Source organism: Xylocopa sonorina, unplaced genomic scaffold, assembly GCF_050948175.1.
Source record: "Xylocopa sonorina isolate GNS202 unplaced genomic scaffold, iyXylSono1_principal scaffold0079, whole genome shotgun sequence".
Lineage (NCBI taxonomy): Eukaryota > Metazoa > Arthropoda > Insecta > Hymenoptera > Apidae > Xylocopa > Xylocopa sonorina.
This window is the reverse complement of record NW_027490150.1, coordinates 1,141,253-1,165,076: the sequence shown is the minus strand read 5'-3', so window position 1 is coordinate 1,165,076 and position 23,824 is coordinate 1,141,253.

Below are 23,824 nucleotides of genomic sequence, written 5' to 3'. Positions count from 1 at the left end.
GGGGCTCCTTGGTGGAGTGGGCTGCAGGCATCGGTATTGTTCGAGTCCATCGATCAGTGGATTTCGGCGATTTCCTCTTCTCGCCCCCTTGGGTGTCCCTGAGGGGATCCTCCTGATCATTTAAATTGCGTAGCGCCTCGCGCCCACCTGCAGGGCCGCTGGACTTTTGACTTCTCTTTAGGGGGTTATAATTCTCACATCCCAGAGAATTATAAAGCACAAAAGCAGATAAGCATAATGCGATGCATAGAGCTTTACAACCTTCTAACTTACCTTGAACTGTTTATATGAAATGCAATACTGAGGTGCATGAAGCACGACAAATTAAATGCTTCGGCACCTGGACATCTAGAAACGCTATCCCCGGGCAAGAAAGTGTAGGGTTCACACTCAATTCATATGCAGAAGCAGATAAACAGAACGCGATGCTATGAATATTACATCTTATCATGAAATATAGAAGTAAGATGCGCAGCCGCGTTTTACGAAGCATTAGAACTCTATTGCTTCTAAACCTTCAGATATAGAAACGATATTCTAGCATGAAACAATAAAATGAGATGCGATATGGCGTTCTAAGAAGAAATAGAACTCTATTCCTTCTATACGTACACATCTGAAAACGCATTTCCTAGCGAGGAAGTGTAGTATTTACATTCTATTGATGTGTACACGACGTATACATAACACTTCGCAATGAACATTATACCTTATCATGAAACACAGAATTGAGATGCGATATCACTTTTTAAGAAGAAATAGAACTATATTGCTTCGACACGTAGACACCTGGAAACGCATATCCTAGCAAGGAAGTGTGGCATTTAGATTCTTTTGAATTGTAGGCGATGTATACATAACACTTCGCTATGAATATTATATCTTATCATGAAACGTATAAATGAGATGCGATATCACGTTTTAAGAAGCATTAGAATTCTATTGCTTCGATTCGTAGACATCTGGAAACGCTATTTCCTAGGATGGAAGTGCTAGCAAACATGTGTGGCATTTATATTCATTTGAAGTGTAGAAGAAGTATACATAACACTTCGCAATGAATATTCTATCTCAGCGAGAAACAAATAACTGAGATGCGATATCGCAATTTAAGATACATTACAACCCTATTGCTTCTATACGTGGATATCTGGAAACGCTATGTCCTAGCGAGCAAGTGTGGCACTTACATTCTTTTGAAGTGTAGACGAGGCATACATAACACTTCGCAATGAATATGATATCTTATCATGAAACATAGAAATAAGATGCGATATCACGTTTTGAGAAGCATTAGAACTCTATTGCTTCGATACGTAGACATCTGGAAACACAATTGCTAGCAAGGAAGTGTGGCATTTACATTCTTTTGATGTGTAGACGTGGTATACATAGCACTTCGCAATGAATATTACATCTTATCATGATACAGAAATGAGACGCTATATCGCGTTTTAAGAAACATTATATCTTACCAGACACTTCGCAATGAATATTATACCTTATCATGAAACACAGAAACGAATTGCGATATCGCGAATTCAGAAGCATTAGAACTCTATTGCTTCGATACGTATACGACTGGAAACGCATTTCCGGGCACGGATGTGTGGCATTTACATTCTTCTGAAGTGCAGACGAGGTATACAAGGAAGAGTGCCATTTTCAATCTTTTGCAGTGTAGCCGAGGCATACATAACACTTTGCAATGAATATTATATCATATCGTGAAACATAGAACTAAGGTGCGTTATAGTGTTTTAAGAAGCATTAGAACTCTATTGCTACGATACGTGGACATCTGCAAAAGCTATTTCCTAGCAAGGAAGAATCGCATTTACATTCTTTTGAAGTGAATACGAAGTATACATAACACTCCACAATGAAAATTTTACCTTATCATGTACCATAGAAATAAGTAGCGATATCGCGTTTTAAGAAGCTTTAGAACTCTATTGCTGCAATACGTAGATATCTGGAAACTCTATTTCCTAGGAAGGAAATGTCGCGTTCACATTCCATTGAAGTGAACACGAGGTATACATGACACTTCGTAATGAATATTATATCTTATCATGAAACAAAGAAATGAGGTGCTATATCGCGTTTTGAGAAGCATTAGAACTCTATTGCTAATATAAGTAGACATCTGCAAACTCTATTTCCTAGGAAGAAAATGTCGCATTTACATTCTTTTGAAGTGAATACGGGGTATACATAACACTGCACAACGAATATTATATCTTAACATGAAACATAGTAATGAGATGCGATATCGCGTTTTAAGAAGCATTAGAAATCTATTGCCTCGATACGTATACATCTGCAAACGCTATTTCCTGGCAAGGAAGTGTCGCATTTACATTCATTTGAAGTGTATGCGAGGTATACACAACACGTCGCAATGAATATTATATCTTATCATGAAACATAGAATTGAGATGTTAGGAAGCACTAGAACTCTATTGCTGCGACACGTAGAAATCTGAAGACGCTATTTAATAGCATGGAAGTGTCGCATTTACATTCTTCTGAAGTGAATACAAGGTACTCGTGACACTTCGCAATGAATATTATACCTTACCATGAAACATAGAATTGAGATGCGATATGGCGATTTAAGAAGCATTAGAACTCTATTACTTCAATACGTAGACGTCTGGAAAAGTAATTTCCTAGAAAGAAAGTGTCCCATTTACATTCATATGTGGTGATGACGAGGAATACGTAACACTTGGCAATGAATATTATATCATATCATGAAACAAAGAAATGAGATGCGATATACCGTTTTCAAAAGCATTAGCACTCTATTGCTTGGATACGTAGACATCTGCAAACACTATTTCCTAGCAAGGTAATGTCGCATTTACATTCAATTGAAGTGTAGACGAGTAATACATAACACTCCGCAATTAATATTATACCCTATCATGAATCATAGATATGTTATGCGACATCTCGTTTTAAGAACCATTAGAACTCTATTGCTTCCATACGTAGACATCTGCAAGCGCTATTTCCTAGCAAGGAAGTGTCGCATTTACATTCTTTTCAGGTGAATACGAGGTATACATAACACTGCACAATGAATATTATATCTTATCATGAAACATTGAAATGAGATGCGATATCGCGATTTAAGAAGCATTAGAAGTCTATTGCCACGACACGTAGACATCCGCAGACGCTATTTCCTAGCTAGGAAGTGTCGCATTTACATTTTATTGAAGTGAATACGTGGTACACATAACACTCCACAATGAATATTATGTCTTATCATGAAACATAGAAATGAGATGCGATATCGCGATTTAAGAAGCATTAAAAATCTGTTGCTTCGATACGTAGACATCTGCAAAGGCTCTTTCGTAGCAAGGAAGTGTCTCATTTACATTCATTTGAAGTGTATGCGAGGTATACAAGACACTTCGCAATGTGTATTATATCTTATCATGAGACATCGAAATGAGATGGGATATCTCGTTTTAAGAAGTATTAGAACTCTATGGCTTCGATACGTAGACATCTCCAAACGCAATTTCCAAGCATGGAAGTGTGGCATTTACATACTTTTGAAGTGAATACGAGGTATTCATGACACTTCGCAATTAATATTATATCATATCATGAAACCAAGAAATGAGATGTGATATACCGTTTTCAGATGCATTAGCACTCTATTGCTTGGATACGTAGACATCTGCAAACACTATTTCCTAGCAAGAAAATGTCGCATTTACATTCATTTGAAGTGTAGACGAGTAATACATAACACTTCGCAATGAATATTATACCTTATCATGAATCATAGACATGTTATGCGACATCTCGTTTTAAGAACCATTAGCACTTTGTTGCTTTGATACGTACACATCTGCAAGCGCTATTTCCTAGCAAGGAAATGTCGCATTTACATTCATTTGAAGTGTATGCGAGGTATACACAACACATCGCAATGAATATTATATCTTATCATGAAACATAGAATTGAGATGTTAGGAAGCACTAGAACTCTATTGCTGCGACACGTAGACATCTGAAGACGCTATTTAATAGCAAGGAAGTGTCGCATTTACATTCATTTGAAGTGTATGCGAGGTATACATAACACATCGCAATGAATATTACATCTTATCATGAAACATATAAATGAGATACGATATTGCGTTCTAAGAAGCGTTAGAACACAATTGCTACGATAAGTAGATACCTGCAATCGCTATTTCCTAGCAAGGAAGTGTTGCATTTACATACTGCTGAAGTGAGTACGAGGTATACATGACACTTCGCATTGAATAGTATATCTTATCATGAAACATAGGACTGAGATGCGATATCGCATTTAAGAAACATTAGAACTTTATTGCTTGGATATGACGACACCTGTAAACGCTATTTCCTGGCATGGAAGTATCGCATTTACATTCTTTTGAAGTGATTACGAGGTATACATGTCATTTCGCAATGAATATTGTATCTTATCATGAAACATATAAATGAGATGTGATATTGCGTTTTAAGAAACATTAGAACTATACTGCTTCGATACGTAGACATCTGCAAATGCTATTTCCTAGCAAGGAAGTATCGCATTTACATTCATTTGAAGTATAGACGAGATATACATAACATTGCACAATGAATATTATATCTTATCACGAAACATAGAAATGAGATGCGATATGGCGATTTACGAAGCATTAGAACTCTATTGCTTCGATACGTAGACATCTGCAAACGCTATTTGCTAGCAAGGATGTGTCGCATTTACATTCATTTGAAGTGTATGCGAGGTATACATGACATTTCGCAATGAATATTATATATTATCATGAAACATAGGTACGAGGTGCGACATCGCGAATTAAAAAGCTTTAGAACTCTATTGCTTCGATGCGTAGATATCTGCAAACGCTATTTCCTAGCATGGAACTGGAGCATTTACATTCATTTGAAGTGTATGCGAGGTATACATGACACTTCGCAATGAATGTTATATATTATCATGAAACATAGAAATGAGATGCGATATCGCGTATTAACAAGTTTAGAACTCTATTGCCCCGATACGTAGACATCTGCAAACGCTATTTCCTAGCAAGGAAGTGTCGCATTTACATTCTTTTCAGGTGAATACGAGGTATACATAACACTGCACAATGAATATTATATCTTATCATGAAACATTGAAATGAGATGTAATATGGCGATTTAAGAAGCACTGGAACCCTATTGCTTCGATACGTACACATCTGCAAACGCTACTTCCTAGCAAGGAAGTGTCGCATTTACATTCTTCTAATAGGAATACGAGGTATACACGACACTTCGCAATGAATATTATATCTTCTCATGAAACATAGAAATGAGATGCGATATGACGATTTAAGAAGCATTAGAACTCTATTGCTTCGATACGTAGACACCTGCAAACGATACTTCCTAGCAAAGAAGTGTCGCATTTACATTATTTTGAAAGGAATACGAGGTATATATGACATTTCGCAATGAATATTATATCTTCTCATGAAACACAGAAATGAGATGCGAGTTGACGATTTAAGAAGCATTAGAACACTATTGCTTCGATACGTAGATATCCGCAAACGCTACTTCCTAGCAAGGAAGTGTCGCATTTACATTCATTTGAAGTATAGACGAGGTATACATATACACTTCGCAATGAATATTATATCTTACCATGAAACATAGAAATGAGATGTAATATGGCGAATTAAGAAGCATTAGAACTCTATTGCTTCGATACGTAGACATCTGCAAACGCTACTTCCAAGCAAGGAAGTGTCGCATTTACATTATTTTGAAAGGAATACGAGGTATACATGACACTTCGCAATGAAAATTATAGCTTATCATGGAACATAGAAATGAGATGCGATATGACGACTTAAGAAGCATTAGGATTCTGTTGCTTCGATACGTAGACATCTGCAAACGCTATTTCCTGGCAAGGAAGTGTCGCGTTTACATTCTTTTGAAGTGAAGACGTGGTATACATAACACTTCGCAATGAGTATTATATCTTATCATGAAACATAGAAATGAGATGCGATATCGCGATTTAAGAAGCTTTAGAACTCTATTGCATCGATACGTAGACATCTGCAAACTCTATTTCCTAGCAAGGAAGTGTCGCATTTACATTCATTTGAAGTATAGACGAGATATACATAACACTGCACAATGAATATTACATCTTATCATGAAACATAGAAATGAGATGCGACATGGCGATTAAAGAAGCATTAGAAATCTATTGGCATTTACATTCTTTTGAAAGGAATACGAGGTATACATGACACTTCGCAATGAATATTGTATCTTATCATGAAACATAGAAATGGGATGTAATATGGCGATTTGAGAAGCATTAGAACACTATTGCTTCGATACGTGGACATCTGCAAACGCTACCACCAAGCAAGGAAGTGTCGCAGTTACATTCTTTTGAAACGAATACGAGGTATACATAACACTCCACAATGAATATTATATTTTATCATGAAACATAGTAATGAGTAACGATATCGCGTATAGAGGAGCATCAGAATTCTAATGCTACAATACGTAGACATCTGCAAACGCTATTTCCTGGAAAGGTAGTGTCGCGTTTACATTCCTTTGAAGTGAATACGAGGTATACATAACACTTCACAATGAATATTATATCCTACCATGAAACATAGAAATGAGATGTAATATGGCGAATTAAGAAGCATTAGAACTCTATTGCTTCGATACGTAGACATCTGCAAACGCTACTTCCAAGCAAGGAAGTGTCGCATTTACATTCTTTTGAAAGGAATACGAGGTATACATGACACTTCGCAATGAAAATTATACCTTATCATGGAACATAGAAATGAGATGCGATATGACGACTTAAGGAGCATTAGGATTCTATTTCTTCGATACATAGACATCTGCAAACGCTATTTCCAAGCAAGGAAGTGTCGCATTTACATTCTTTTGAAGTGAATACGAGGTATACATAACACTCCACAATGAATATTATATATTATCATGAAACATAGTAATGAGTAACGATATCGCGTATAGAGGAGCATTAGAATTCTAATGCTACGATACGTAGACATCTGCCAACGCTATTTCCTAGCAAGGAAGTGTCGCATTTACATCCATTTGAAGTATAGACGAGATATACATAACACTACACAGTGAATATTATATCTTATCATGGAACGTAGAAATGAGATGCGATATGGCGATATAAGAAGCATTAGAAATGTATTGGTTCGATACGTAGACATCTGCAAACGCTACTTCCTAGCAAGGAAGTGTCGCATTTACATTCATTTGAAATATAGACGAGATATACATAACACTGCACAATGAATATTACATCTTAACATGAAACATAGAAATGAGATGCGATATGGCGATTTAAGAAGCATTGGAAATCTATTGGCATTTACATTCTTGTGAAAGGAATACGAGGTATACATGACACTTCGCAATGAATATTATATCTTCTCATGAAACATAGAAATGAGATGCGATATGACGATTTAAGAAGCATTAGGATTCTATTGCTTCGATACGTGGACATCTCCAAACGCTACCTCCAAGCAAGGAAGTGTCGCTGTTACATTCTTTTGAAACGAATACGAGGTATACATGACACTTCGCAATGAATATTATATCTTATCATGAAACATAGAAATGAGATGTAATATGGCGATATAAGAAGCATTAGAACTCTATTGCTTCGATACGTAGACATCTGCAAACACTATTTCCTGGCAACGAAGTGTCGCATTTACATTCTTTTGAAGTGAATACGAGGTATACATAACACTCCACAATGAATATTATTTCTTATCATGAAACATAGAAATGAGATGTAATATGGCGATTTAAGAAGCACTAGAACCCTATTGCTTCGATACGTACACATCTGCAAACGCTACTTCCTAGCAAGGAAGTGTCGCATTTACATTCTTCTAATAGGAATACGAGGTATACATGACACTTCGCAATGAATATTATATCTTCTCATGAAACATAGAAATGAGATGCGATATGACGATTTAAGAAGCATTAGAACACTATTGCTTTGATACGTAGATATCCGCAAACGCTACTTCCTATCAAGGAAGTGTCGCATTTACATTCATTTGAGGTATAGACGAGGTATACATGACACTTCGCAATGAATATTATATCTTATCATGAAACATAGAAATGAGATGTAATATGGCGATTTAAGAAGCATTAGAAAACTTTCCTTCGATACATAGACATCTGGAAACGCTATTTCCTGGAAAGGAATTGTCGCGATTACATTCTTTTGAAGTGAATGCGAGGTATACATAACACTTCGCACTGAATATTATATCTTATCATGAAACATAGGAATGAGATGTGTTATGGCGATTTATGGAGCATCAGATATCTATTGCTTCGATACGTAGACATCTGCAAACGCTACTTCCAGTCAAGGAAGTGTCGCATTTACATTCTTTTGAAGTGAATCCGAGGTATACATAACACTCCACAATGAATATTATATATTATCATGAAACATAGTAATGAGTAGCGATATCGCGTATAGAGGAGCATTAGAACTCTAATGCTTCGATACGTAGACATCTGCAAACGCTATTTCCTGGAAAGGTAGTGTCGCGTTTACATGCTTTTGAAATGAATACGAGGTATACATAACACTTCACAATGAATATTATATCTTACCATGAAACATAGAAATGAGATGTAACATGGCGAATTAAGAAGCATTAGAACTCTATTGCTTCGATACGTAGACATCTGCAAACGCTACTTCCAAGCAAGGAAGTGTCGCATTTACATTCTTTTGAAAGGAATACGAGGTATATATGACACTTCGCAATGAATATTATATCTTATCATGAAGCATAGAAATGAGATGCGATATGACGACTTAAGGAGCATTAGGATTCGATTGCTTCGATAGGTAGACATCTGCAAACGCTATTTCCAAGCAAGGAAGTGTCGCATTTACATTCTTTTGAAGTGAATACGAGGTATACATAACACTCCACAATGAATATTATATATTATTATGAAACATAGTAATGAGTAGCGATATCGCGTATAGAGGAGCATTAGAATTCTAATGCTACGATACGTAGACATCTGCCAACGCTATTTCCTGGCAAGGAAGTGTTGCGTTTACATTCTTTTGAAGTGAATACGAGGTATACATAACACTTCACAATGAATATTATATCTTACCATGAAACATAGAAATGAGATGTAATATGACGAGTTAAGAAACATTAGAAAACTATTCCTTCGATACGTAGATATCTGCAAACGCTACTTCCAAGCAAGGAAGTGTCGCATTTACATTCTTTTGTAGTGAATACGAGGTATACATAACACTCCACAATGAATATTATATATTTTCATGAAACATAGTAATGAGTAGCGATATCGCGTATAGAGGAGCATCAGAACTCTAATGCTACGATACATAGACATCTGCAAACGCTATTTCCTGGCAAGGAAGTGTCGCGTTTACATTCTTTTGAAGTGAATACGAGGTATACATGACACTTCGCAATGAATATTATATCACGAAACATAGAAATGAGATGCAATATCGCGGTTTAACTAGCATTAGAACTCTTTTGCTACGATACGTAGACATCTGAATACGCTATTTCCTAGAATGGAAGTGTCGCATTTACATTCTGTTGAAGTGAATTCGACGTATACATGACACTTCGGAATGAATATTATATCTTATCACGAAACATATAAATGAGATGCGATATCGCGATTTAAGTAGCATTAGAACTCTATTGCTACGATACGTAGACATCTGCAAACGCTATTTCCTAGCAAGCAATAGTCGCATTCACATTCTTTTGAAGTGAATACGAGGTATACATGACACTTCGCAATGCATATTATATCCTATCATGGAACATAGAAGAGAGATGCGATATCTCATTTTTAGAAGCATTAGAGCTCTATTGCTTCGATACGTACACATCTGCAAACGCTATTTCCTAGCAAGGATGTGTCGCAATTACATTCATTTGATGTGAATTAGAGGTATACATAACACTGCTCAATGAATATTATATCTTATCACGAAACATAGAAATGACATGCGAAATCGCGATTTAAAAGGCATTAGAACTCTCTTGCTTCGATACGTAGACATCTGCAAACGCTACGTCCTAGCAAGGAAGTGTCGCATTTACATTCTTTTGAAGTGAATACGAGGTATACATGACACTTCGTAATGAGTATTATATCTTATCATGAAACGTAGAAATGAGATCCGATATCGCGTTTTGAGAAGCATTAGAACTCTATTGCTACGATACGTAGACATCTGCAAACGCCTTCCCCTAGCGCGGAAGTGTCGCATTTGCACTCTTTTGAAGCGAATACGAGGTATACATCACATTTCGCAATGGATATTATATCTTATCATGAAACATAGAAATGAGATGCGATATCGCGATTTAAAAAGCACTAGAACTCTCTTGCTACGATACGTGGACATAGGCAAACGTTATTTCCTAGCAAGGAAGTGTCGCATTTACATTCATTTGAAGTGAATACGATGTATACATGACACTTCGCAATGAATGTTATATCTTACCATGAAACATAGAAATGAGATGTAATATGACGAGTTAAGAAACATTAGAAAACTATTCCTTCGATACGTAGACATCTGCAAACGCTACTTCCAAGCAAGGAAGTGTCGCATTTACATTCTTTTGTAGTGAATACGAGGTATACATAACACTCCACAATGAATATTATATATTTTCATGAAACATAGTAATGAGTAGCGATATCGCGTATAGAGGAGCATCAGAACTCTAATGCTACGATACATAGACATCTGCAAACGCTATTTCCTGGCAAGGAAGTGTCGCGTTTACATTCTTTTGAAGTGAATACGAGGTATACATGACACTTCGCAATGAATATTATATCACGAAACATAGAAATGAGATGCAATATCGCGGTTTAACTAGCATTAGAACTCTTTTGCTACGATACGTAGACATCTGAATACGCTATTTCCTAGAATGGAAGTGTCGCATTTACATTCTGTTGAAGTGAATTCGACGTATACATGACACTTCGGAATGAATATTATATCTTATCACGAAACATATAAATGAGATGCGATATCGCGATTTAAGTAGCATTAGAACTCTATTGCTACGATACGTAGACATCTGCAAACGCTATTTCCTAGCAAGCAATAGTCGCATTCACATTCTTTTGAAGTGAATACGAGGTATACATGACACTTCGCAATGCATATTATATCCTATCATGGAACATAGAAGAGAGATGCGATATCTCATTTTTAGAAGCATTAGAGCTCTATTGCTTCGATACGTACACATCTGCAAACGCTATTTCCTAGCAAGGATGTGTCGCAATTACATTCATTTGATGTGAATTAGAGGTATACATAACACTGCTCAATGAATATTATATCTTATCACGAAACATAGAAATGACATGCGAAATCGCGATTTAAAAGGCATTAGAACTCTCTTGCTTCGATACGTAGACATCTGCAAACGCTACGTCCTAGCAAGGAAGTGTCGCATTTACATTCTTTTGAAGTGAATACGAGGTATACATGACACTTCGTAATGAGTATTATATCTTATCATGAAACGTAGAAATGAGATCCGATATCGCGTTTTGAGAAGCATTAGAACTCTATTGCTACGATACGTAGACATCTGCAAACGCCTTCCCCTAGCGCGGAAGTGTCGCATTTGCACTCTTTTGAAGCGAATACGAGGTATACATCACATTTCGCAATGGATATTATATCTTATCATGAAACATAGAAATGAGATGCGATATCGCGATTTAAAAAGCACTAGAACTCTCTTGCTACGATACGTGGACATAGGCAAACGTTATTTCCTAGCAAGGAAGTGTCGCATTTACATTCATTTGAAGTGAATACGATGTATACATGACACTTCGCAATGAATGTTATATCTTATCATGAAACAGAGAAACGAGATACGACATCTCGTTTTAAGACGCATTAGATTTCTATTACTACGATACGTAGACATCTGCAAACGCTACTTCCTAGCAAGGAAGTGTCGCATTTACATTCTTTTGAAGTGAATACGAGGAACACATGACAGTTCGCAATGAATATTATATCTTGTCATGAAACATAGGAATGAGATGCGATATCCCGTTTATAGAAGCATTAGAACTCTATTGCTCCGATGCGTAGACATCAGCAAACGCTATTTCCTAGCAAGGAAGTGTCGCATTTACATTCTTTTCAAGTAAATACGAGGTATACATAACACATCGCAATGAATAATATATCTTATCATGAAACATAGAACTGAGATGCGATATCGCGTTTTAAGGAGCATTAGAGCTCTATTGCTTCGATACGTAGACATCTGGAAACGCCATTTCCTATGAAGGAACTGTGGCATTTACATTCTTGTGAAGCGTAGACGAGGTATACATAACACTCCACAACGAATATTATATCTTATCATGAAACATAGAAGTGAGATGCAATATCGCGTTCTAAGAAGCATTAGAACTCTATTGCTACGATACGTAGATATCTGGGGACGCTATTTCCTAGAAAGGAAGTGTCGCATTTACATTCATTTGAAGTGTAGACGAGGAATACATAACACCTCGCAATGAATATTATATCTTATCATGAGACATAGAGATGAGGTGCGATATCGCGTTTTAAGGAGAATTAGAACTCTATAGCTTCGATGCAGATATATCTTGGAACGTAATTTCCTAGAAAGGAAGTGTCGTATTTTGTGACGTCAGGCGTACCGCCCGCCACCCATCAACCTCCTCGCACCCCCCAGCATCAACCCCTGGACGCATGCAACCAGCCAAACTCGCCTGCAGAACCAGCACACCGAGTTCAGCTGCCTCACTCGCACCGCCGAGTATAGCTGTCTCGCTCGTACCGGGCACCAGTGTCTTACTCGCACCACCGAGTATACCTGTCTCGCCCGCACCAAGGACGGGCAGCCCTATCTCCCTCGCACCGAGGATTCCGTCCTGCAGGAATACGTAGCCGCAGCCCATCACCTGAATGGGGTCTTTTCCAATTCCGGGAACAGGATCTGCTAGAACCTATATATTACTTCTAAGCTGGGACATATATACCATATTATGACGCATATATAAGAATTCCTAGATCTAAGTTACACTAAGTATGATGCGTCCGGCCAGCGGCATGCGCCGCTATCCCCACCACGAGCCGCGTGTCCCCACTCGCTGGACCGCGCTCTCTCCGCCTCGAGACGGGAGTCCCCCACTCGCGGGACCGCGATCTCCCTACCACGAGCGTCCGCGACCGTAGCGCCCCGCGAACCAAGGAGGTCAGGGACGCGTCTCCAGAGCACACACTCTGACTCGAGATCTCCTACCGAGGAGTCGAAACCTCTAGTTCTATGTCGTTAGCCACCTCAATGTGGGGTTCAGGCATCGTATTTCTATTTCCATTTTAACTTAGTCTTAGTCTTAGAATAATTCCAGTTCTTGTATACTTTAAACCTAGAATATATTTTATTTTTACTTTTACTATATCCAAGTACAAGTTCTTTTACCAAGTCTACTATTTCCACTTCCATTAATTTTATCAAGTGTTTATAATACTAGTTCTACTTTTAACATTACATCTAACTACGAATTCTTCCACGGGTTCTTCCATACAACTGGGCTTGCTCTTCATCAAAATGAAGGAGTATAGAAATCGGCTTTGTGACGTTGAGACCGCAGCTTATCCTTCAGATCTTAGTCGAAAGTACAGAAAAACCTGGTGAATGAATCGTGCTTCCGGTTTGCGAAGAACGCGACGTGCGAGTAGGAAGAATTTCATACGATCACTTGTGCGTGAATATTTGCAGGGCGTTCCGAGAGTCCTCGTATACCAGCGACCTGCCTTCGCACAAGCCCAGACGCCGCTTTCCGAAGCGACCGTCGACGCTTCCGATCCAGCACCACGACGCATCACGCCGATTCTGCCACATTCAGCATCATCGCTGAATTCCGACCGCCGTCCTCCTCTTCGCTGGCGACTGATCGAGATTTCCGTAGCAGCAAACAGAACGAAATCCGCTACGATCCCAGCAAACGATCCTCCACGCCGTTTCTACGTACAAATCGAGAGAGAAGTCATCGAAAGGTAGGGACATTCCCTTATTATCGCGAGTGTTTTCGCTAGTGTCGTGTCAGCCGAAATTCTCGGACCCGGTCTTAACGCGTTCCCGCGGACCGAATTACCGAAAAATAGGCCTGTGTCGTAAAGCCTCAGGAGCAACGGAAAATAGTTTCACCGGACGTGATACCTCGTATTCACCTCAAAAGAATGTAAATGCGACACTTCCTTGCTAGGAAATAAGGTTTGCAGATATCTACATATCGAAGAAATAGAGCTCTAATGCTTCTTGTATCGCCATATCGCATCCCATTTCTATGTTTCATCATAAGATATAATATTCATTGCGAAGAGTCATGTATACATCGTATTCCTCTCAAGAGAATGTAAATGCTACACTTCCTTTCTAGGAAATTACGTTTCCAGATGTCTACGTATCGAAACAATAGAGTTCTAATGTTTTCTAAAACGCGATCTCATTTCTATGTTCCATGATAAGATGTAATATTCATTGTGCAGTGTCATGTATACCTCGTATTCAATTCAAAAGAATGTAAATAAGACACTTCCATGCTAGGAAATAGCGTTTGCAGATGTCTACGTATCACAGCAATAGAGTACTAGGGCTTCTTAAAACGAGATGTCGCATTTCATTTCTATGTTTCATGATAAGATATAATATTCATTGTGGAGTGTTATGTATACCTCGTGTTCACTTCAAAAGAATGTAAATGCGACACTTCCTTGCTAGGAAATAACATTTCCAGATGTCTACGCATCGTAGCAATAGAGTTATAGCGCTTCTTAAATCGCGATTTCGCATCTCACTTCTATGTTTCGTGATAAGATATAATATTTATTGTAGAGTGTTATGTATACCTCGCATTCACTTCAAAAGAATGTAAATGCGACACTTCCATGCTAGGAAATATTGTTTGCAGATGTCTACTTGTCGTTTCAATAGAGTTCTAATGCCTCTTAGAACGAGATGTCGCATTTCATTTCTATGTTTCGTAATAAGATATAATATTCATTGTGGTGTGTTATGTTTACCTCGTATTCACTTCAAAAGGATGTATGTGCGACACTTCCTTGCTGGGAAATATTGTTTGCAGATGTCTACGTATCACAGCAATAGAGTACTAATGCTTCTTAAAACGAGATGTCGTATTTCATTTCTATGTTTCGTAATAAGATATAATATTCATTGTGTAATGTTATGCATACCTCGTATTCACTTCAATGGAATGTAAGTGCGACACTTCCATGCGAGGAAATAGCGTTTGCAGATGTCTACGTATCGTAGCAATAGAGTTCTAATGCTTCTTAAAGCGCGATATCGCATCACATTTCAATGTTTCATGATAATATATAATATTCATTGCGATGTGTCATGTATACCTCGTATTAAATTCAAAAGAATGTAAATGCGACTATTGCTTGCTAGGAAATAGCGTTTGCAGATGTCTACGTTTCAAAGCAATAGAGTTCTAATGCTACTTAAATCGCGATATCGCATCTCATTTCTATGCTTCATGATAGGATATAATATTCGTTGCGAAGTGTCATGTATTCCTCGTATTCACTTCAAAAGAATGTAAATGCGAATCTTCCTTGCTAGGAAATAGCGCTTGCAGATGTCTACGTTTCAAAGCAATAGTGTTCTAATGCTTCTCAAAACGCGATATCGCATCTCATTTCTATGCTTCATGATAGGATATAATATTCATTGCGAAGTGTCATGTATACCTCGTATTCACTTCAAAAGAATGTAAATGCGAATCTTCCTTGCTAGGAAATAGCGCTTGCAGATGTCTACGTTTCAAAGCAATAGTGTTCTAATGCTTCTCAAAACGCGATATCGCATCTCATTTCTATGCTTCATGATAAGATATAATATTCATTGCGAAGTGTCATGTATACCTCGTATTCACTTCAAAAGAATGTAAATGCGACTATTCCTTGCTAGGAAATAGCGTTTGCAGATGCCTACGTATCGTAGCAATAGAGTACTAATGCTTCTTATATCTCGATATCGCACCTCATTTATATGTTTCGTGATAAGTTATAATATTCATTCCGAAGTGTCATGTAAACCTCGAATTCATTTCAAAAGAATGTAAATGCGACTATTGCTTGCTAGGAAATAGCGTTTGCAGATATCTCCACATCGAGGCAATAGGGTTCTAATGCTTCTTAAGACGCGATATCGCATCTCACTTATATGTTACATGATAAGATATAATGTTCATTGTGAAGTGTCATGTATACCTCGTATTCACTTCAAAAGAATGCAAATGCGAATCTTCCTTGCTAGGAGAAAGCTTTTGCAGATGTCTACGTATCGGAGCAATGGAGTTCTAATGCTTCTCAGAACGCGATATCGCATCTCATTTCTATACTTCTTGATAAGATATAATATTCATTGCGAAGTGTCATGTATGCCTCATATTCACTTCAAAAGAATGTAAATGCGAATCTTCCTTGCTAGGAAATAGCGCTTGCAGATGTCTACGTTTCGTAGCAATAGTGTTCTAATGCTTCTCAAAACGCGATATCGCATCTCATTTCTATGCTTCATGATAAGATATAATATTCATTGCAAAGTGTTATGTATACCTCGTATTTACTTCAAAAGAATGCAAATGCGACACTTCCATGCTAGCAAATAGCGTCTGCAGATGTCCCCGCATCGAGGCCATAGAGTTCTAATGCTTCTTAGAACGCGATATCGTATCTCTCTTCTATGTTTCATGATAAGATATAATATTCATTGCGAAGTGTCACGTATACCTCGTATTCCCTCCAAACGAATGTAAATGCGACACTTCCTTGCTAGGAAATGGCGTATTCAGATGTCTACGTATCGTAGCAATAGAGTTCTAATGCTACTTAAATCTCGATATCGCATCTCATTTATATGTTTCGTGGTAAGTTATAATATCCATTCCGAAATGTCATGTAAACCTCGAATTCATTTCAAAAGAATGTAAATGCGACTATTGCTTGCTAGGAAATAGCGTTTGCAGATATCTCCACATCGAGGCAATAGGGTTCTAATGCTTCTCAAAACGCGATATCGCATCTCATTTCTATGCTTCATGATAAGATATAATATTCATTGCAAAGTGTTATGTATACCTTGTATTCACTTCAAAAGAATGCAAAAGCGACACTTCCATGCTAGCAAATAGCGTCTGCAGATGTCTACGCGTCGACGCAATAAGGATCTAATGCTTCTTAAAACGCGATATCGGATCTCACTTCTATGATTCATGATAAGATATAATATTCATTGCAAAGTGTCATGTATACCTCGTATTCACTTCAAAAGAATGTAAATGCGACTATTCCTTGCTAGGAAATAGCGTTTGCAGATGCCTACGTATCGTAGCAATAGAGTTCTAATGCTGCTTATATCGCGATATCGCATCTCATTTCTATGTTTCGTGATAAGTTATAATATTCATTCCGAAGTGTCATGTATACCTCGAATTCACATCAAAAGAATGTAAATGCGACTATTCCTTGCTAGGGCATAGAGTTTGCAGATTCATACGTATCGTAGCAATAGAGTACTAATGCTTCTTAAATCTCGATATCGCATCTCATTTATATGTTTCGTGATAAGTTATAATATTCATTCCGAAGTGTCATGTAAACCTCGAATTCATTTCAAAAGAATGTAAATGCGACTATTTATTGCTAGGAAATAGCGTTTGCAGATATCTCCACATCGAGGCAATAGGGTTCTAATGCTTCTTAAGACGCGATATCGCATCTCACTTATATGTTACATGATAAGATATAATGTTCATTGTGAAGTGTCATGTATACCTCGTATTCACTTCAAAAGAATGCAAACGCGAATCTTCCTTGCTAGGAAATAGCGCTTGCAGATATCTAGGTTTCGTAGCAATAGTGTTCTAATGCTTCTCAAAACGCGATATCGCATCTCATTTCTATGCTTCATGATAGGATATAATATTCATAGCGAAGTGTCATGTATACCTCATATTCACTTCAAAAGAATGTAAATGCGAATCTTCCTTGCTAGGAAATAGCGCTTGCAGATGTCTACGTTTCAAAGCAATACTGTTCTAATGCTTCTCAAAACGCGATATCGCATCTCATTTCTATGTTTCGTGATAAGTTATAATATTCATTCCGAAGTGTCATGTATACCTCGTATTCACCTCAAAAGAATGCAAAAGCGACACTTCCATGCTAGCAAATAGCGTCTGCAGATGTCTACGCGTCGACGCAATAAGGTTCTAATGCTTCTTAAAACGCGATATCGGATCTCACTTATATGATTCATGATAAGATATAATATTCATTGCAAAGTGTCATGTATACCTCGTATTCACTTCAAAAGAATGTAAATGCGACTATTCCTTGCTAGGAAATAGCGTTTGCAGATGCCTACGTATCGTAGCAATAGAGTTCTAATGCTGCATATATCGCGATATCGCATCTCATTTCTATGTTTCGTGATAAGTTATAATATTCATTCCGAAGTGTCATGTATACATCGAATTCACATCAAAAGAATGTAAATGCGACTATTCCTTGCTAGGGCATAGAGTTTGCAGAATCCTACGTATCGTAGCAATAGAGTACTAATGCTTCTTAAATCTCGATATCGCATCTCATTTATATGTTTCGTGATAAGTTATAATATTCATTCCGAAGTGTCATGTAAACCTCGAATTCATTTCAAAAGAATGTAAATGCGACTATTTTTTGCTAGGAAATAGCGTTTGCAGATATCTCCACATCGAGGCAATAGGGTTCTAATGCTTCTTAAGACGCGATATCGCATCTCACTTATATGTTACATGATAAGATATAATGTTCATTGTGAAGTGTCATGTATACCTCGTATTCACTTCAAAAGAATGCAAACGCGAATCTTCCTTGCTAGGAAATAGCGCTTGCAGACATCTAGGTTTCGTGGCAATAGTGTTCTAATGCTTCTCAAAACGCGATATCGCATCTCATTTCTATGCTTCATGATAGGATATAATATTCATTGCGAAGTGTCATGTATACCTCGTATTCACTTCAAAAGAATGTAAATGCGAATCTTCCTTGCTAGGAAATAGCGCTTGCAGATGTCTACGTTTCAAAGCAATAGTGTTCTAATGCTTCTCAAAACGCGATATCGCATCTCATTTCTATGCTTCATGATAAGATATAATATTCATTGCGAAGTGTCATGTATACCTCGTATTCACTTCAAAAGAATGTAAATGCGACTATTCCTTGCTAGGAAATAGCGTTTGCAGATGCCTACGTATCGTAGCAATAGAGTACTAATGCTTCTTATATCTCGATATCGCACCTCATTTATATGTTTCGTGATAAGTTATAATATTCATTCCGAAGTGTCATGTAAACCTCGAATTCATTTCAAAAGAATGTAAATGCGACTATTGCTTGCTAGGAAATAGCGTTTGCAGATATCTCCACATCGAGGCAATAGGGTTCTAATGCTTCTTAAGACGCGATATCGCATCTCACTTATATGTTACATGATAAGATATAATGTTCATTGTGAAGTGTCATGTATACCTCGTATTCACTTCAAAAGAATGCAAATGCGAATCTTCCTTGCTAGGAGAAAGCTTTTGCAGATGTCTACGTATCGGAGCAATGGAGTTCTAATGCTTCTCAGAACGCGATATCGCATCTCATTTCTATACTTCTTGATAAGATATAATATTCATTGCGAAGTGTCATGTATGCCTCGTATTCACTTCAAAAGAATGTAAATGCGAATCTTCCTTGCTAGGAAATAGCGCTTGCAGATGTCTACGTTTCGTAGCAATAGTGTTCTAATGCTTCTCAAAACGCGATATCGCATCTCATTTCTATGCTTCATGATAAGATATAATATTCATTGCAAAGTGTTATGTATACCTCGTATTTACTTCAAAAGAATGCAAATGCGACACTTCCATGCTAGCAAATAGCGTCTGCAGATGTCCCCGCATCGAGGCCATAGAGTTCTAATGCTTCTTAGAACGCGATATCGTATCTCTCTTCTATGTTTCATGATAAGATATAATATTCATTGCGAAGTGTCACGTATACCTCGTATTCCCTCCAAACGAATGTAAATGCGACACTTCCTTGCTAGGAAATGGCGTATTCAGATGTCTACGTATCGTAGCAATAGAGTTCTAATGCTACTTAAATCTCGATATCGCATCTCATTTATATGTTTCGTGGTAAGTTATAATATCCATTCCGAAATGTCATGTAAACCTCGAATTCATTTCAAAAGAATGTAAATGCGACTATTGCTTGCTAGGAAATAGCGTTTGCAGATATCTCCACATCGAGGCAATAGGGTTCTAATGCTTCTCAAAACGCGATATCGCATCTCATTTCTATGCTTCATGATAAGATATAATATTCATTGCAAAGTGTTATGTATACCTTGTATTCACTTCAAAAGAATGCAAAAGCGACACTTCCATGCTAGCAAATAGCGTCTGCAGATGTCTACGCGTCGACGCAATAAGGATCTAATGCTTCTTAAAACGCGATATCGGATCTCACTTCTATGATTCATGATAAGATATAATATTCATTGCAAAGTGTCATGTATACCTCGTATTCACTTCAAAAGAATGTAAATGCGACTATTCCTTGCTAGGAAATAGCGTTTGCAGATGCCTACGTATCGTAGCAATAGAGTTCTAATGCTGCTTATATCGCGATATCGCATCTCATTTCTATGTTTCGTGATAAGTTATAATATTCATTCCGAAGTGTCATGTATACCTCGAATTCACATCAAAAGAATGTAAATGCGACTGTTCCTTGCTAGGGCATAGAGTTTGCAGATTCCTACGTATCGTAGCAATAGAGTACTAATGCTTCTTAAATCTCGATATCGCATCTCATTTATATGTTTCGTGATAAGTTATAATATTCATTCCGAAGTGTCATGTAAACCTCGAATTCATTTCAAAAGAATGTAAATGCGACTATTTATTGCTAGGAAATAGCGTTTGCAGATATCTCCACATCGAGGCAATAGGGTTCTAATGCTTCTTAAGACGCGATATCGCATCTCACTTATATGTTACATGATAAGATATAATGTTCATTGTGAAGTGTCATGTATACCTCGTATTCACTTCAAAAGAATGCAAACGCGAATCTTCCTTGCTAGGAAATAGCGCTTGCAGATATCTAGGTTTCGTAGCAATAGTGTTCTAATGCTTCTCAAAACGCGATATCGCATCTCATTTCTATGCTTCATGATAGGATATAATATTCATAGCGAAGTGTCATGTATACCTCATATTCACTTCAAAAGAATGTAAATGCGAATCTTCCTTGCTAGGAAATAGCGCTTGCAGATGTCTACGTTTCAAAGCAATACTGTTCTAATGCTTCTCAAAACGCGATATCGCATCTCATTTCTATGTTTCGTGATAAGTTATAATATTCATTCCGAAGTGTCATGTATACCTCGTATTCACCTCAAAAGAATGCAAAAGCGACACTTCCATGCTAGCAAATAGCGTCTGCAGATGTCTACGCGTCGACGCAATAAGGTTCTAATGCTTCTTAAAACGCGATATCGGATCTCACTTATATGATTCATGATAAGATATAATATTCATTGCAAAGTGTCATGTATACCTCGTATTCACTTCAAAAGAATGTAAATGCGACTATTCCTTGCTAGGAAATAGCGTTTGCAGATGCCTACGTATCGTAGCAATAGAGTTCTAATGCTGCATATATCGCGATATCGCATCTCATTTCTATGTTTCGTGATAAGTTATAATATTCATTCCGAAGTGTCATGTATACCTCGAATTCACATCAAAAGAATGTAAATGCGACTATTCCTTGCTAGGGCATAGAGTTTGCAGATTCCTACGTATCGTAGCAATAGAGTACTAATGCTTCTTAAATCTCGATATCGCATCTCATTTATATGTTTCGTGATAAGTTATAATATTCATTCCGAAGTGTCATGTAAACCTCGAATTCATTTCAAAAGAATGTAAATGCGACTATTTTTTGCTAGGAAATAGCGTTTGCAGATATCTCCACATCGAGGCAATAGGGTTCTAATGCTTCTTAAGACGCGATATCGCATCTCACTTATATGTTACATGATAAGATATAATGTTCATTGTGAAGTGTCATGTATACCTCGTATTCACTTCAAAAGAATGCAAACGCGAATCTTCCTTGCTAGGAAATAGCGCTTGCAGACATCTAGGTTTCGTGGCAATAGTGTTCTAATGCTTCTCAAAACGCGATATCGCATCTCATTTCTATGCTTCATGATAGGATATAATATTCATTGCGAAGTGTCATGTATACCTCGTATTCACTTCAAAAGAATGTAAATGCGAATCTTCCTTGCTAGGAAATAGCGCTTGCAGATGTCTACGTTTCAAAGCAATAGTGTTCTAATGCTTCTCAAAACGCGATATCGCATCTCATTTCTATGCTTCATGATAAGATATAATATTCATTGCGAAGTGTCATGTATACCTCGTATTCACTTCAAAAGAATGTAAATGCGACTATTCCTTGCTAGGAAATAGCGTTTGCAGATGCCTACGTATCGTAGCAATAGAGTACTAATGCTTCTTATATCTCGATATCGCACCTCATTTATATGTTTCGTGATAAGTTATAATATTCATTCCGAAGTGTCATGTAAACCTCGAATTCATTTCAAAAGAATGTAAATGCGACTATTGCTTGCTAGGAAATAGCGTTTGCAGATATCTCCACATCGAGGCAATAGGGTTCTAATGCTTCTTAAGACGCGATATCGCATCTCACTTATATGTTACATGATAAGATATAATGTTCATTGTGAAGTGTCATGTATACCTCGTATTCACTTCAAAAGAATGCAAATGCGAATCTTCCTTGCTAGGAGAAAGCTTTTGCAGATGTCTACGTATCGGAGCAATGGAGTTCTAATGCTTCTCAGAACGCGATATCGCATCTCATTTCTATACTTCTTGATAAGATATAATATTCATTGCGAAGTGTCATGTATGCCTCTTATTCACTTCAAAAGAATGTAAATGCGAATCTTCCTTGCTAGGAAATAGCGCTTGCAGATGTCTACGTTTCGTAGCAATAGTGTTCTAATGCTTCTCAAAACGCGATATCGCATCTCATTTCTATGTTTCATGATAAGATATAATATTCATTGCGAAGTGTCATGTATACCTCGTATTCTCTCCAAACGAATGTAAATGCGACACTTCCTTGTTAGGAAATAGCGTATTCAGATGTCTACGTATCGGAGCAATAGAGTTCTAATGCTACTTAAATCGCGATATCGCATCTCATTTCTATGTTTCGTAATAAGATATAATATTCGTTGCGAAGTGTCATGAATACATCGTATTCACTTCAAAAGAATATAAGAGCGACACTTCCATGCTAGGAAATAGCGTTTGCAGATGTCCCCGCATCGAGGCCATAGAGTTCTAATGCTTCTTAGAACGCGATATCGTATCTCCCTTCTATGTTTCATGATAAGATATAATATTCATTGCGAAGTGTCATGTATACCTCGTATTCCCTCCAAACGAATGTAAATGCGACACTTCCTTGCTAGGAAAT